Below are 18,360 nucleotides of genomic sequence, written 5' to 3' on the forward strand. Positions count from 1 at the left end.
TTGGATGAGACTGCTCTTCTGCTTGAAACTTTCTGTTGACACTTTGTCACTCATAGAAAACTTAATTTACTTAACACAAAGAGCAAGTCCTTCATAATCAACCTGCTCCTCCCATCATATTTTTTGTCAGTCCCTCCCTTCCTTTCCCTGATGCCTAAGATCCAGCAACACCATGCTTCTCTAATTTACAGATATTTGACCTTATTTTCTCCTCCTGTTTCAGGATTACTATGCTTTCAGTTTCTAGCTTGGATGTCACTTTCTTCTGAAATAGTCTCAGAACCCCCAGGATTGGCTCTTTGGCTGACTTTGTGTTCCTAAAATAGCCTGTATTTCTTCCTCTACAGTGAGAAGTTTTCCAGGGGAAACTTTTCTTTATTAGGAAAGGGCCTAAAGTACACTTGCAAAGGGCCCCATGTACTTCTCCCCACGTCATCATAGGGTAGAGAACTTGAACACAAAGATGTCTCGGTAGTCATTCATTGTGAATATGCTATAGAGATCATGACTGTTGTTGTAGTCTTCTTGAGTGTGCTGAATTTCGTTTGGCTGTTAAATTGATGGCAGATCAGCCTGAGTTATTAGAGACTTAGTTTTGATTTTTTTTAAAAAAGGTTTATTGTCTTATCCTCAGACCTAGAGAGAATCCTTGGAACAGAAGCTTAACTCATAGTCCTTCTAGGGTTTCAGTGGAAAGACAGATATTTATCAAGGTGCTCTAATTTGCTAGGGCACAAACCGTAAACTCCACTTCTGTGCTAGTCAGCTGTTTGTCATTGTGACAATGTATTTAAGAAAACTTAAAGGAGAAAAGAGTTATTTTGGTTCACAGTTTAAGTCCATGGATGTTTGGTTTTGTTGTTCCCAAGTCTGTGGTGAGGCAGAAATCAAGGGAAAGAGGGCAAAGAGCTGCTTACCTCATGACAGCCAAGAAGAAGAGAAAAGAGGAGAGGAGAGGGAAAAACAAGGAGGAGAATGAGAAAGAGGAGGAGGAGGAAGAGGAGGAAAATATAGAGAAGAGAGAAGAGAAGAGAGATCAGATGTCCATGACCCACTCTCTTCAACCAGGCCCTACTTCCTAGTAGCCCATTCAATCAATGAATTAATTCATCAGTGATATTGGCACCTCCAAGATCCAATCACTTCTCTAAGTCCCACCTCTGAACACTGCTGCATTGAGGTTAAGCCCTCTATACATTTGTCTTTGGGGGATGCTTCGCGTACATATCATACTAGTCTGTTGTGTACTGGACAGGGGCTGGCAGACCTAGTCAGTCTTTTTACCTTCTTGCTGCTGCTGCTTCCTCCTGTGATTCTTGGAGTCTCCATCACTGGTATGTTGTCTAAGGATGGTCCAAGAGTTGGGGAGCATTTTATACACAAAATGGGGATTCTTCCAATTCTGTTGTTTCTTCCTTTAAAGATTTTTATCTTTATTTTAAAGATATTCCAACAGTTTCAGACTCTTTTTTACACCTGGAGACAATATGATTACTGTTTTCAGCTTACCTGTTAGTGACAAAGTTGTGTAAATATGAGTTGCATTCTCACTGAAAAAGTTCTTCCAGATTCTGGCTGTTTTTGGTTACATACCAATTCCTTCAAGAGGCCACATTTCATGTTTTATTCACTGCCCCCTGGAATGTATCCTTTTTATCCATAAGGATGTTCCAGTATTCCTGGACTTGGAAATCTTAAAATGTTATTCAAAAGAAAATAAAGCATAAATAAATGTTTAATATTAATGTTATCAAAAGTGTCACAGGGGATTTATGATTTACTGAATACAGACATTTATTTAAGGTTGGATGGAATAATGTTAGTCTTAAATTATTTTAATTGCTATTCTGTGACTTTTATTTTTTCTGAAAAATATTATGCAAAGGATGACTCAAACACAAGTCTGGGTACACTTATAATATTAGACAATAAGTTACAGAGTTTTGGGGAGGACACTAGTAGATCACTTCTGTAAGACACAACAGGAAAACACTACAAAAAATTGTTGATACTTTCAGTCTTTAGGCCTTTGGTTCCCATAGCTACACTCAAACTGCTAATACCTTCACAATGACAACGAAATTGTAAATTATCAGTTTTTGTGTCACTTGACTTGTTTTCAGTACCAGACTATTTTTCAAATATTTACATTTGATGAATTTTTCCTTCGTAAGTACTTTTTTTTTTTAACTTGGCTTCTAGGAAGCTAGATTCTGGTGTTTGCTTTTCAGATCCCTTTGCTGTTTTCTATTTTGTTGATCCCTAAAATTTGAGCATTCTCAGACTGAGACCTTATACATTTACCCATGTATGGACATTGTCTTGCTTGGTGATTGTACCTAATTTCATGGCTTTAAATATCATCTACATAATGACATTTCCACATTATCACCTTTGTAATATTTTCCATATGATTGAGATTTTGTTCATAAAGTCTTTACCTACACCTATGTCTTCAAGAGTGGTACCTATTCCATTAGCAAGCTCAGTGTTTCAGTTTTTATATTTAGATCTTTGACCTATTTTGACTTTAGTGCATGATGAGACACATGGGTTTAGTTTTAGTTTTTGGCATCTGGAAAGCCAGTTTTTTTTAGCACCATTTATTAAAGATGCTTTCTTCTTGTGAAGGTGTTTGGCCCTTTTGTGAAGTTGAGGTGGCTGAATGTGTTTGGAGTTGCTTCTGCATCTTCTAATCTTTTCCACTGATACTTGGGTCTGGATTTTTTTTTTTTTTTTTGCCACTACCAAGCTCTTTTTATCATGGTAGCTCTGAGATGCAATTTCAAGTTACGGATTGTGATGCCTCCACCTAGCCTTTGTTATCCAGAATTGGTTGTGTTATTTTAGATCTTTATTAATTACAAATACATTTAAGGTTAGTTAGAACTTTTATAACTTTTTGATTCAGTCTTGGTAATTCATATGTACCTAGAATCTGTCCATTTCTTCTGTGTTTTATATCTTATTAGAATTAAGGTTCTCCAAGTAGATATTGATGGTCTTTTGGCTTTCTACAGGATTCATTGTGATTTCATAATTTTTATTCCTAATTACATAAATTTGAGTCTTTTATTTACTTTTTGATAAAGTTGGCTAAGGGTTTATCAATTTTATTTAATCTTTCAAAAAATCAAATCTTTGATTCATTGATTCTTTGTATAGTTTTATTAGTTTTAATTGCATTCTGCTCTGATCTTTATAATTGCTTCCTTCTTATAAGATTTGATCTCTACTTCTTGTTCTAGAAGTCTGAAGTCCAGCTTTAGTTTGTTTATTTGACCTTGCTCTGTTTTCCTATTGTGAAGTTCAGGGCTATACATTTCCTTTGTAGGACTGTTTTCATTGAGTTCCATAAATTCTGGTATGTTGTATGAGCATTATTATTTAATTGTAGATGCTGCTTAATTTCTTAACTTTATCTGTGAACCATTGATTGTTCACTGATGGTTATAAATGTTTCACATTGGTTTGTATTTGTCATATTATTTTCCTGTTGCTGGTTCCTTGTGTTACCCCCCCCCCTCCCATATACTGTTTAATTGCTTGCCTTGCCTTTGTGGATTATTTTTATTTGTGTTCTGGGACTTGTAGTCTTTGACATCTTTTGTAAAACATTTTAGAATATTTTTTAGAGCTTGTCTTATACTCATGAATTTCCTCAGGTGTTCTTTGACATAGAAGTATCTTATTTGTTCATTGATGTTGAAAAATTGGTTTTTAGGGTACATCAATCTTGAGTTGGAATTATTCACTTTCAGGACTTGAAATACCTCACTCTAAGCTCCTTGATTGAAGGATTTGTGGTGAGAGTGTTGTGATTCTGATTGACTTTTATTTATATATTTGTTTCTTTTCTCTCAGTTTTTAGTAGTCTTTTCTTGTGTTGAATTTCTGAAATGTTTATTATATTCCTTGCTGTCAATTTATTTTGGTCATGGCTAATTGAAATTTTATATGCCACATTCATTTGTGTGTCAAATTCTTTTTCCATGTTTGGGAAGTTTTCTGCCATTACTTCTGTGAACAGTTTTTAAAAAATGTCATTTTCACTGTCTCCTGCTTTCTGATTGACTCTGATCAATCAGAAAGAAAATTTTATGGTGTTCTTGTTTGCATCATCCTGCAACTGTTGGATTGATTTTTTCATATGGTTTCTTACTATATTTAAGAAATCATTCTTTCCTTGATTGATACTGCAGTCCTGGCCTACATATGATATTCTGCCTTTACCTTGGTTCATTTGGCTACATATACTTGCAATGGAATTTTTAATCTCCTGGGTATCTGTTTGAATCTGATTCATGGATTCCAGTTGTTTCTTATGGGTATTCATGGTTTTCATCATTTTTATAAAACCTTCTATTTTTAAAAATCTATATCTACTCTAGATTCACTCACTAAGTCCTTCACTTTGATATCATCTTTTTTATATGATAGATTATTTCTGATCTGATTCTCTCTGTAGCTTCACTTATCTGCCTTTTTTTTCCTTCTTATGCTGTCATTTTGAAAAATTCATGTGGATGCCTTCTAATTTCCTGTTTCATTGTCTCCTGGACTTGTCCTGTACGAACTGAAGGTCTGGGCTTGCATTTTGCTTCTGCATCTTGTCCTTTTCTATGTTTTAAATTTTAATTTGCTTTCTTTGTTTATGTTTGCAAATTACTTATGGTCAGTAGCTTTGTCATTCGTATGAAGGGTTCCCTAGGAATTGTCTATTCCTCAGTGATATCTTCCAGCTATAGCTGAATTTTGGTCTTTGCTTCTGTCCCAAGATTCTACTTTTCCAATTTTTTAGGGATGAGAGATTTCTATCTATTTGTCTCAGCATCCAGTCCTTTGGTACTGGACTGCAATGATTATGACCCCAGAGAATCACAGTGTTGTCATGCAAGGAAGAACAACCTATTACAACAGGTATGACACCCGGATTATAGTACAACAATTAGCCATAACAACAGCATAAAACACAGCCTAAGAACTGACAAGCTGTGATAACTACTAATTTGGTATCTTTAACCACAGGAGCAAGATCTACAGTTATACAGTGAAATCCAATATAAAGCAGCAACTTGTATGCTATGAGTTTTCCCTTAGTAGAATGATTTTACTCTGGATTGAGAGGAGGAATTGAAGAGGGATAGGGGTAAAATAGAGATAATTAAAGAGATATATAGTAGAAGCAAGGCTGAAGGCAATAGGATGATCACTCAAGCTTTGGAAATTGGAAAAGAGGATAAGACAGAACGAGAAGCAAACCAGAAAGACTGGCTCACTCACATGAAAATATAAAAAAAAAATTGAGAAAGATAGTTGAAGAAAGGAAAAGGGGAACAAAATAAAGCAAACAATAAAAGTAAAAACCTAAACTGTAAAAAAAAAGGCAGAACAAGAAACACAAGCAAGCAAACAAATAAACCTTCCTCCACCAATACAGTTCCCTGTCCTCCATTCTATGGTAATTTTCAAGCCGGAACTCAAATCTGTGCTGGGTGAACCTGCCAAGTCTGCAGTAGGATTAATGCTGGGCACGGGGTTGATCTTAGCCTCTGGATTTCGGGGTTGGGGCCAGAGTCTTCAGCCAGCAAGTTTCTATGAGGCTCTCAGTGGCCTGCCCACGTGTCTTTACCCTGTGTGTCTCTGAGCTGCTCTTCCAAGTTGCTATGGTGCCTTCAGAAAGACAGCCTCAGAATGCTCCAAGAAGTGTATAGTTCACCTCTCCTGGCTCAGGTACAGCCTCCTCTGTTTCACTCCTTTGTGTCTCTCTCCTCTCGCACTGTTTCTCTCCTCTCATTGCTGAGACCAGGAAAGGAGGGAATGCTGACTTCTCCCTGGTTGCTCCATTTGTGGCCTAAAGCTATTTAAATCCTGAGTCCCTCTTTTACACTGCTGGGAGCAGGGTGGGATAGATGGTGCTGTATCACCTTTACTTTACCTTAATTTTCATGTCACTAGAGATCTGGGCTAGATCTTTACAGTGCACGACCAAATAGAAAAACAAAAAACAAAAAACAAAAACAACCCCAAACATTTGGCGCCCACTGGGAAGGGAGAAGCTTATTAGTCACTTGCTACCAGGCTGCAACAGCCCCTATTTGGAATAAGGTAAATGTGTTGAGGGGCTTTATATCCCAAATTTATCTTGTGTGGCTTGAATTTGCAGGCCACCCACTTTTTGGGAATTTACCAGAATGCCAGTTCTTGTTCTGTTCACAGGCAGAATTCCCTGCTGCGTCACTGTTTTATAAAGTCCTATGCATGTTTTGTTTGATCTGCAAGTCTATTATTTCAGATCAATTTTGGCATCACAATGTATGCCTCCCTCTTCTTCCAATTACCTGTGTTTTTAAATGATTTTCTCTGAGTAATTCCAATATGGCTCCTTCTCTTTTCCACCATGTTGAATCTCCCAAGATCTTCTATGTTTTATTTTATTTTTCTATTTATTGTCTGTATCCACTGACTAGACTATACTTCCCACAAGGGCAAGAATTTTTTTGTGTAGCCTTTTACATTAGTCTAACTCTAAAATATAGATGAGGGCTTAGCACAGAATAGTCACTCCATAAATAATCACTGAATTTAACAGTGAGTGTCTAGTGACTGGTGTAAAGAAGAATTGTATCCTTAGGTACATAGTGCTGAGTACTAAAAGAGGTCATTCTTGTTTGTCAGTCTGCTTTCCCTTTTAGGAAACAGAGAAGCCAGAGAAGCAGAACCTAAGCCAAGCATGCTGGCTGCTTGTTCTTCAGGATCTCCCTCACTTTGTATGTTTTACATTATGCACAAAACAATGTATTTATCATATCTCTTCAACTTCTCCCCTCTCTGGATACCTATTACACATTAATTGCTTTTCTTTAAGGATATTTGTAGGAAGCAGCTGTCATTATTATTCATTATTTTAACTCTTACCATATGTCTTTATTGTGAAAATAATACTTTGATTTTCTTTTGGAAATTATTTTCTTTGAGGTTCAAACCAGGACATTTGGATAAAACTGAGAATTTTGTCTGGGTTCCTGGAAGGAGTCCATTGTCCAGTCCTAGCCAATGAGAATATCCCATTCCTCTGAATGGTAATTTGGTTTAGGAATGGCTCCATCATACAAGATGACCTTTTTGCAGCAAACAAATTCTGGAGTATTTGCTAACAAAGCAAGAGATACATTTCCTCCTGAAATTGTAGTAAGGCTAATGTAAACCTGAGCTATTAGTTTTCGTGTAGACTCAGTATGAAGCCAGCGCTGACTGATACAGCTTGATTGCTGATGACAAGATTGATGCTTTTGGCTCCAGCTCTCTCTGAAACAATCCCCGGATATTCAGTTGTAGGAGCCAATAATGCTTTCTTTTTCTCAAGCTGAATTGAGTAGGGCTATGTAACTTATTACTAAAAGAGTTCCAAACTAACATTAAATAATTTTGCTGTATGTAAACCAGTCTCCTATGCTCATGTCTACCCCCAACTGCCACAGAAGCGTTATAAGATCATGTTCACATTTGCACTTCTCTTAGTGTTCCAGAAATAGGTCTTTAATAAATATGAATGAATGGTTTGGTAAGAAGAAATTTCCTGGTATGAGCTGTTTTAAGTCCTATTTCTACTTGTAAATAGAGGCTTCTATTCAGTCCTATGAAACACAACTGTCTGCTCTGTAACTGCAGATACTTGCTGAAAAATACTCATTTAGAGCAACTCTGAAACAGCACTTTTGAAAAATGAGTTTCTGAATATCTTCTGGAGTTAATACACTCAACAACAGAAAGCTGATATGAATAAGGCACATGTGACAGGGTTGTAGAATTTCTAGAATTCTATTTGCATGCTCAAGGGAAAGATAGGCCTGTCTGAGGGGAGCTCCCCCTAATTCTTTCCACTTTCTGTGTCCTCACCAAAACCCACAGAGGTCTTTGATTGCTATGTTACCAGGTCAGTTGCAGGTATTTCCCAATGTGTTCCTAAGCCATCCTCATACAGACTCCATCCCCACCTCTTCTTGCAGGCATTCCCATCCTCCTGGCGCATAAGCTGTAGCTGTCTGCAATTCCCCGATAAATGACTTGAACATATCACCGTGGCTCTTCGGGCTTCTTCCTTTAGAATCCCAATTGGAGACCTCATCTCAGGACTGTCTGGGGCACTCCCATGTGGAAATTCCTCTGCTGCAGCTTTTAGAGTGACCCCACCTGTGGAGTTCTCCGAGAATGAACAACTGATGTACATAGTGGATTCCAAAGAGATGGATTTAGGAAAGAACCATCCCAGGAGATCCTTGGACGGCTTCTGGTACCAGGCTGGACTCTGACTTCTTTCTTGGTGCTTGAAGGTCACCTGGAAGTACAGAAGTGTCCCAAAGAACTTAGCTGGCCTGGTCAGCTTTGTGGAGGATAAGCAATGGTAAATGGGCAGTAAGGAAGCCTGGAACTCATGAATGAGGATCAGCCTCTGTGGTGATGAGCTGCCTGGCTGCAGCAATAAAGTGTGAAAGAGAGATGAGTTACACCTGGAAAGGGATGTGCTTACCTGCCACTGATAGTTACACATGCAGAGGGTAAAATGGGAGAAAGAGGCTGGCCCAGTTCTCTTCCCAGCAGGAGATACCTGAGCAGCAGCGGCTGCAGGGCTGCAGTTCTGCATCCCATTTGATGATAGTAGAGATAAGAGAAAAAATAAAAAAGGAGAGAGAAGTGGTGCCATGTGCCTTGCATTCCACATCGCCTGGATCTGTGAGTGGCGGGCAGAGAGTCCTTTTGGGTAGGGTTGGCAGAGTATGCTGCTGACATTCCTTGTGAGGACTTGGGTTCTCCTGGTCCCAGGATAGGTGCTGCTTTCCTCTCCAAGAAGAAGGAAGCAAGCCCCTACTACCATAGCCCTTACTGTGACAGGATAGTAAGGTTTCCTTAATGTAGGGTCATTTGGAGAACTGGAAGAATAAAGATTCACTAGTCCCCTGAAAGCAGTTTGGCTCTGGTTGATGCCAAGGCTGAATATACTCTAATATGTAGGGGATCCTCACACATTTTCTGGACCTCTCATTTATACACACACATATGGAGGGGGGCCATATATGTGTGCATAAATGATACATGACATTGTGAGAACAGATCTTCTGGTACAAATTGTGTCTACAACTCATGATCTGAACATGGGTCTACATCCACCCTAGGGGGGATTTGGGGAATAGATAATTTCTTGGGAACTATCTTTGAAACAATCATAGATAAAGTATGGCTTGTGGAGAGAGTGAGAAAAGGGGAGAATGATAAAAGGGGGCTGAGTAACAACCAGTGGTGTTACCACATCCAAGACAACGTCACACGTCAAACAATATTGTCTCCCCAGGAGGGCACAAAGAAATAAAAGCTACTACCCTGCCATTGAAGAGGGTAGGGATTGTGTGTCCTACACAAAGTCCACACCATGATGACTTGTGCAGAAGTCTGATGGCACCTGGGGGATGATCATTGATTATTGGGCCTGAATAAGGTGTCTCTAGCCATGAATGTTGCTGTGCCTGAAGCAGCTCAAATAGTGGAAAGACTACGTGGTTAGATACACGGTATTCTTTGCCAAATTATCAAATGCTCCTTTAGTATACCTTTAGATGAGAAGTCCTAAGATTTGTGTGGGTGCTTAAACTGTTACATAGCTCCACAACTTGCTATGATTTGGTGGCCAGGGACCTGGCCATCTTGGGTGACATACACATTAGGTGGACAATATGTTGCTAACTTCCACATATTTGAGTCTTTTGATGAAGGCAAAAGCTTTTAGAGTATTTAAAGACCAGATGATTGGCCACCAGCCTGCAAAAAGTCCAGGGAGCAGTAGGCAGCATAAAATGACAAGGTATGGTCTGGTCAGGAAAAACTCAGGTTTTGCTGATAGCCATGACTGACAAGACACAAATGTACCAAGGCCTCAGATGATTAAAGAATTACAAACCTCTGTAGGTCTGCTAAGATATTGGTGCATTTCCATTCCTCACTTGGCCCAATGTCTCAAGTTATGACACACTGTACTCTGTTAGGAAGAAAGTTCCTTGCAGTTTACCAAGCCTTCTTGTAAACAGAGACTCTACATGCAGATATACTGGTGCAAATAAAACAGATTACCCTATTAAAAGGGTGAGTCAACAGACTGCTTGCCAATTCCATATCATCCATAGCACAAAATGCTATTCTGGTTAAATGGTATGCATATTTTCAGGGAAAAAAATGCACCTTTCTCCTATCCTTCTTCCTATAAAATTATAGGCCCCACTGGTATGTGTGCTATAATTACAGATTTAAATTTAGCTCCAACAGTAACCCTAGAGAAATCCTAACAAATAAAGGAAGGTTATCAGATCCACCTGAGGATTCTTGGTACACAGATGGCTCTACTATTGTTTAGCTACCCAGATGGACCGCTGTACTGCTCAATCAGCCACCCAAATCATATGGGTGAACTGGGCATAGCAGCCAATGTTCAGATCCACAAGCAATCTGGTTAGTAATTAGGACGCTACACACAGTAACTCTGTGCTGATTGGTGGAAAATTATGAGCGGGTTAACACTGGATAATTCAATGGGAACAGGATCAATGGAATGTAAATGTAAAGTCATTGTAGGGGCTGAACTATGGGTAGAGATTTGAGGCCAATTGCAACAACCAGGGCTAAAATCACAAAGTGTTCTACAGAGTAGCTTGCCAATAACCATCCCATACTGGAAATATAGAAGCAGATATCCTGGCCCAAGCCCAGTCAGTGATCTCAGGAGAAGCAGCTATAGCATGTTGGGTGCATTAGAAATGAGGTCATAGGGAACAGGCTAACCAGTATCTGAACAAGAAATAGAACAAGTAATACAGAGTTTATCTATTTCCAGGCTCATCCTCAGCAAGAGCCATAGGCACCAAAAACATAAAAAAGAAAAACCATTAATCCATAGAAACAGATTATATTGTCCTACTTCCTAAGGACAAGGAATACTGATAGGGAGTCACACTGAGACACTATGAGTAGCTTTTGCAAGCCTTCTAGTGAAAAGCCAGCCCATTCTTGACCACACAGAGTCTGTAAAGCTTGCAACTGATGCATGATACTCCAAGAACCATTACCAATGATCAATCAAGACGTTTTCCAGGTTCCCAATTATAGGATTGGGCAAAAAGGGAGGACATTATATGGCTATTTTGTCTTCCTTTTAACTTGCATGTAACAGAATTTAAATACAAGAAAAAAGAACAAATATAACCATTCATGGAATTTCATTGAGAATTAAGGATGAGATTTTAATAGAAGGTCTATGTCCTTCTTGGGGTTGGGGGTTGGTTGTCCAGTGCAAGCCAGGAAAATATGAAGAAGTCAGATGCAACCTTAATTACAAACTCATTTTTACATAGAATGCCGTGATTCGGCACTCTCCCTATCTCATGATGCTTGGGCAGGGAATCCTGGTATGGTGTCTAAGTTGGAAGGTATCACTGCCTGGACTGGTATCCTTCTTCCCTTGGAGCAAGAGGCCACTGTCTCCTTGGACATGACTACTATTATCTTTGATGAAGGACTCAGGGAGATATATTAGCAGTACAGGCAGTACCCTCATACTCCAGGTCACTGCAGTGGAACTAATACAATAGACTTCACTCAGCATAGTTATTGTGGAGCCTGCAACCTCTCTCACACTGGGAGGGGAGGACTAACCCTCTTGAGAAGATTCTCATGAGTTTTCATGAGCACTGAATTAAAGAGAACTCTAGAACCAGTTTTATAAACAGAAAGGGCAGGTGGCCCCTACATATTCCTAATAAATTTTTATGTTTCCAGTTGGCTTAAATAGTCTTCTCTTTTACTCTTATATCATTCTTCCTACTGCTTAGACCTTTACTGTTATATGATCCTTCCTACTGCTTGAAAAATGTTTTCCTGACCTGACTCCATCATGTAGCTCATCTGCAAAGCTGAGCTAATGCCAGGTATATGGTTTTATGCCTTTGAGTAGCTAAGGAGGAACTCCATTTGGACTTAGTCCCTACTGAGTAACAACTGGACCTCCATGAAAACATGAATAACTGAAAAATACATGGAAATCATTACCTTAAATACCTTCAGTATCATACATGAAAATGTGAGTGATTGGCATGTCACATCGAGCAACCCTTGACACACTATAAGATTTTCTCTAATCATGTCTTGCAGGCAGGTAATCACCAAGGCTAAAATGAGCCACAGCCTGGTAACAAGGGCCATGCTGAAAAATGTAAGACGGCCTTGTGTGGCTTTCCTGTATAGCAGGGATGCTCCTCTGCATTGCAGAGGTCTCTTGAAAACAATAGAACACACAGATATACAACATTAGTAAAATTCCTTCCTATTTCCAGTACTTAATTATACGAAATTGTACTTAGGGACACAGAATGGTTTGCCACAGGCTGACCTTATAAGAGGGATATATAATATTACCTCAAATGGTACCCACTGCTGGTCATAAATTCTGACCTTGCTTCACCCAGGATGGAGCCCTCTTGTCTTCCTGTGAGTGTACTCCAGAATCTCTGAAACCATCCCTATGTCTCTCCATAAGATCAGCTGAAGGAGTTCTTAGAGTATGTCTGGTTTTTCTGAGTGGGATTATTTATTCACTAATTTTGGCCTCTGTAAATCTCTTAATATTATGTAGAGAGTGGAAGCCTTCCAAAGACTTGTGTCCACAGTGTTGGACAATGTGGAGATGACTTGGAGGGCTTGATCACTGAAACAGTCACAATGAGGGAGATGGTCCTTTCTACTAGGAATTCCAGACATGGGACATTTGCTCAGAGAGACACCTGAGTCCTTTTACATACAGAATGTTGTGTATCTATCCCAGACCTCCTCTGAAAAAGAAACAAGTTAGTCAATGCTTCTTTCATTAGCAAAAGCAATTATAGCTAATTAACCATATGGGAAATGACTCCTGCTAGTCTAAAATAAAACCATGGTTTTCAGGATGGGGTCTTTATGAAAAGCTTAGACAGTAAACCTTCTACAAACTATTATTTCAAGTCTTGTAAAGCGCACTTGTACTTACTGTCAGCTTGGGTTTTATTCGCAGTGTTTCACAAAGTTAGCAAAAAGGACTTTCTTTGTTGTTGATCTAGGGAACATCACAGAGAAGTAGATGTGGGAAGTAGTAAGAGTCAGTTGTAAGAGTTGGGGGTAGATTTTAGGGTCCCTCATCTTCCCTTGCTTTCTTCCTATGTCCTAACTGAAAAGTACAGAGTACTTACCTGCCCTGGAACTGATATTATTTCTCATTTTCTCCAGCAGACACGAGGCCAACCTTGGACCTTAAATATTTCCAAGTACTGACACAGATATTTTGGTTGTTGCCCAAAATATTGAAAGACATTGTCCCTGGCCCTGATTTAAAATTTTAAGTACCTATGTAAACTTTATACCCTATTTCTCTTGTGAATATATCTAGGGAAAATTTCCCTTTTTTCTCAGTGTCCATGTTAACATGCAACACCCTATAAATTCCTTTAACAAATGCTTTGACCTGATCATCATGGCATTTAATGCTTCCTTGATCGAAATCCTAACCAGCCCCATACCCAGGATCGTTTGTGGCACTTCATGAACATTTCCCCTCTATCACTTTTGAGGAAACTCCGGCCGGTTCAGTGGGTGAAACACTGTGTGAGGTTGATAGCCGGTTGGAGGACGTGGCTGTGTGTATTTAGTTGTTTGGAATATGGGTTGGTTTCCACTGTTGCCCAGAGATCATCCTGGGAAATCACTGTGGACAAGATTTTGCAGTTATCTGCTAATTATTTGCATATATTAGTTTTGAGTTAAAGACTATTGCTTTTTATGTTCTGTAATTTCCTCATATTGAGAGTGCTGTAATGGTTTCTAGAGTTTTCTTTCGTATTTTTTGTGAACTTAGTTATCATAAATGATTTTGAATTGTCACTCAAATGCAGCTATTTTATGTTGTTTTGCATATTAAAATAAATTTTAGATATCTTTCTTATTCAAAGATGAAATTTATTCTTCAGACTTTATTAAACTCTTGTTTTAATGTTAAACGAATGTTAGCTTAATCTGAAGATATTATGAAAAAGACCAAAGCATGTGGTAGCTTTTATAGTGATAAACTCTTACTAAAGCTTTTCATTACTTACTCTTACTAAATTTTTTTCATTTTCCCTTAGAAGTCCTTCTTTATTTGAATGAATTTGCAGGGTTTTCTAATGGGCAGGGACTGTTTTGCTTCCACACATTCTGTTTCTTTGGTTTGACAATGTTTGATGTTGATGGAACAGGCTTTACAACTTGTTCCAAGTTTTAATAAAACAGTCACACCATTGCTTTTTCTGCTGAAGGTATAGGGAGGGTTCAGGAGGATAGGAATCTCTTGCGGGATGATAAAGCACTTTCATGCTCTAAGAGGCACCTGTCTTTCTCACAGCCCCATTGGTCAAATAGCAAGGAAGAGGACTGCCAGTCCTTTCTCCAGGCTTACCTGTGACAGGAATAATGATTGACAGGCCAGACTAGGGTCTGTCCAACTGCTGCAGGGCCTAGAGAGATTGTCAGTAAGTCCAGAAGCCACTTAGCAGTGGGAGTGAATGGATGATCCTGACTTTGCATGTTTCTGGGCTTCTGATGCTTCATGAGAGCCACCAGCTACCTTGTTTGAAAAACAACTGGAAAAGTGTTTTGTTGCCCCTTGGGGTGCAATTCTGGCCCTTGAGGAACCCTACTCATCCTTCATCCTCTCCTTTATAACCTTACTCACTGGCCTGCTGGGTGGTGCTTGGCAGTCACTTAGTTTCTGTCTCTAAGTTTGTTCTCTAAAAAAACCACTTCAATCCCTGCAAGTAACTAAGGATAATTATAACTATGATGATGCCACCTCCAAGGACTGGGGTGAAAATTAATGAAGTGCTTCTCACATGCTCTCAAGCACCTTCAGAAGAACTTGCTACTTTCTCACAGGATGTTATTCATCCTCTACCAGGTGGAAATTAAAAACTAATAGGGCAATGTGCCTCAAAGAGTGGCAGGCCAGCAGTCTGCATCAGGCTCACTCTGACACAGAACGGGGGTCTTGTTAAAACACACATTGCTAGTTCTGCACCGCTCTACACAATCAAATCTTGGGACACTGAGGTTTGGGATATTTTGCATTTTTAATAAACACATCTCCACTTCCTAGGTGATGCTTTGTTTGATCACTGAAGTTTAAAAAGGACATTTGAGTCTTCAGAGGACTTTATGGGGTGGTGATGAGCAACACATTAGGCAAAAAAGGAGGGGTATGTTAAAATTAAAATAATGAGAAAAGATTTTAGTTAGTAACTGCTGATAGTTGAAGTGAAATGTGGGCTTTATTCCACTTTGTTTAGAGGTGAGTTCGGTGTTTTAAAGGAAGAACGAGGATGAGATGGGAGAGAGACTTCAGAAGGATCAGAGAACCAAGGGATGGTGAGGGTAAAAGCAATTAGGCCAGTGGTGTCTGCTAGCTGGCAGGCATATACCTTAGGATTCTGTCACCTCAGAGATGGGGGAATGGAAACCCTGTCCTTCCTGATGATTTCATTGCAGAGGAATGGCTCTCAGGCCTTTGAGAGATGTTTCAGAGTTGTAAGAGGTCTGTCTTTAATTATAAGCCCCTTTTTATTAAATTATATAAGAAAGGAAGGTCAGAGACATATCACAGGTATTGGGTAGAACAAAAAGCAAATTTTCTGGCAGCTCTGAGCTTTCTCAGGTAGGCATTTTAATGGGATATGAAGGTACAATAGTGTCTTCCTAGAGACACAGTCTTGTCCTGTTAGAAGCCAGAGTAGAGTTGAGTCAAGTCTTAGTTCAGGGATTTAGGCAGAGTAGTTATGTGCCAAGTGTTCTGCAGTCCCTAGGGTCATCTAATTCACTTTGAGCTTATGAAAGTGGCTTATTAAGGCTTTGGAATTACTTAACACAGAACACAAGAGTAATTTGGGAGATTCTGGGTGATGATGGAAAGTGATGTAGACTGCTATGGAGATCGAGAGAATTGGATTCAAACTCAAGATTGAGGCCAGAAAAAATTTGCTTTTCCTCTAAGAGCCTTAGTCTTTCCTCTATGCAGCTGGAACAAAAGACTAGGGCATATCTCTCCCAGAAAAGCTTGATGTGATAGGATATTTATAAATACATTCAGAAAAATGGGCTTGGTTCCTGCTATGTGAATCTGCCTAGAATCAAAGAAGAATCAAATATGTTTTGAGCAAGTTCTGTTGTCCAAAGAATCACCAGCCTAGAATAAAAATTGCCAAAGGGGTTTGATACCCTGAAACCTTATCTTAACTTATTTTCTGTTGCTGGAACAGAATATGTTGGACTGGGTATCTTACAAACAATTGCAGTTCATTTTTTCAAGGTTCTAGGGGCTGTGAAATCCTAGAGTGTGATGCTAGCATTTGGCAAGGAGCTTTATACTCTGTCATAACAAGGGGGGAGGGCATGTTGTATAAGACAGAGAGATGAGCTTAGAATTTACTACTAACACATTTCTGTGATAATGGAACTAACCCATTCATGAGTGTGGAACCCTTCATGACCCAAACACTTCTCCTCTTAAAGATTCCACCTCCTAATTCCATGACAAGAGCCATCGAATTTCAATAGGTATCTGTCTTGGAGGGACAGACTTTGAAGAACTCAGCCTAGTCTAGTCCAGAAGCAGACTGAAAAAACCATTCTCCTCTTGTAGAGTTGCCCTCTTGAGAGGTGCCAAGAAGAATAATGGAATGGAAAGGTCCTCCCATGCCAGACTTTAGGACCACTGAATGTGAGGTCCTGGGAGTGCTCTAGAGTCACGTCCATGTGGTGGAGTGACTGGTCTCATTCTCTTGCCTCTAGCAGAATGTGTTACTCTGCTCCAGTATTGCACAGCAGCTGTATGGATGGCGATGACTGGTTTCATGTTTCATAGAGACAGTCCTGACACATGGTAGGCCATCTGCCCTGGGTAAGGCCCTACGTGGTTTACATAGGAAAGGAGGGCAAACAGTATGTGTGGGCAGAGGAGAGGGTTAGATTAGAGGATTAATTTATTGTTCACAAATGTTAGCCACCCTCTGCCCCTGGGGCAGTGTATTCTACTCCAAGGACACAAGTGAATGACTTGAGGTGTTTCAGGCCAGAAGCTTTAAGCATGGACACGTGGCTCTCTGTGGTTCTTTTTCCTCTGTCAACATTCTAGTGAAGTTCCCCATAGAGGTTGTCTTGCAGCCTGAGCCACAGAGAGAGATAGAGAGATAGAGATAGAGATATAGATAGATAGATAGATAGATAGATAGATAGAGAGAGAGAGATGGAACTATAACCAGCCTCTGCAGACCTGCAGTGCAAGCTTGCAGATATTTCCAAGCTTGTAAATATTTCTGTAAAGGGCCAGAGAGAAAATACCGTAGGGTTTACAAGCCATGTGGTCTCTGTCAAAACTACCGAACTATGCCTCTGTATTAGTAAAGCAGCCACAAGCAGCAGGTGAAGACTGGGGTATATTTTCCTTAGATGTTTTCAGGTGAAGTTGATTCTACCGACCCAGAGAACATGCTACCCTGACCTCTCTGGATTGATACATCATCTGCAGATGTAGGTAATGTTAGAACTTATTTTGTAGTCTTGTTGTACGAGTTAAATGAGGTAGTGTGACATGATTAGAGCACTTTGTAAGCTCTCAGCAAAAAGTAACCAACACTGTGGTGTGAGTTACCACAAACATGCATACATATAACATAAATCTTTTGCTATCAGATATAAAGAATCATCAATGAGGGGATGAACATTTGATTTATGGGAAAGTATTCAACAGAGATTTTACCCCAAGATTTATTTAAATAACATTGTTTTGGGATGATACTGAGGACTGAACTTAGGGCCTTCACACTGAGTATCTCCCTCACTCTTCTGAAATAAAGTTTCCTTAAGTCTCTATGTTGCAATCTTCCTGCTTCAGCCTCCCAGAGCTGAATTTACAGGCATGTTCCATGATTCCCAGGTTAGATTTGTGTAAGGTAATTTCCAGCTAGAAGGGTGGTTATTATTCAGAACACACAGGACCATTTTTCTACTTGATGGTCGTCAAGTTTTTCTACTTGATGACCATCAGCTCTCTGACTTCACTGAACGTAAGAAAATCAGGCTATACTTGATTCATTGGGTAAGTATTTAAAAAAAAAAAAAAACGTACATGCTGTTTGTGATCAGGATAGTCTGAGTGGTTCTGAAAAGGACCAGGGATGTGTCTCAGTGGCACAGCGCCTGTTTGGCAAGCGTGACGTTCCGAATTTGATTCTTAGTTAAAAAAAAAAGAAAGAAAGAAAAAAA

The sequence above is a fragment of the Cavia porcellus genome, unplaced genomic scaffold (assembly GCF_034190915.1).
Source record: "Cavia porcellus strain 051 isolate PalLab524CR breed Dunkin Hartley unplaced genomic scaffold, mCavPor4.1 scaffold_7, whole genome shotgun sequence".
NCBI lineage: Eukaryota > Metazoa > Chordata > Mammalia > Rodentia > Caviidae > Cavia > Cavia porcellus.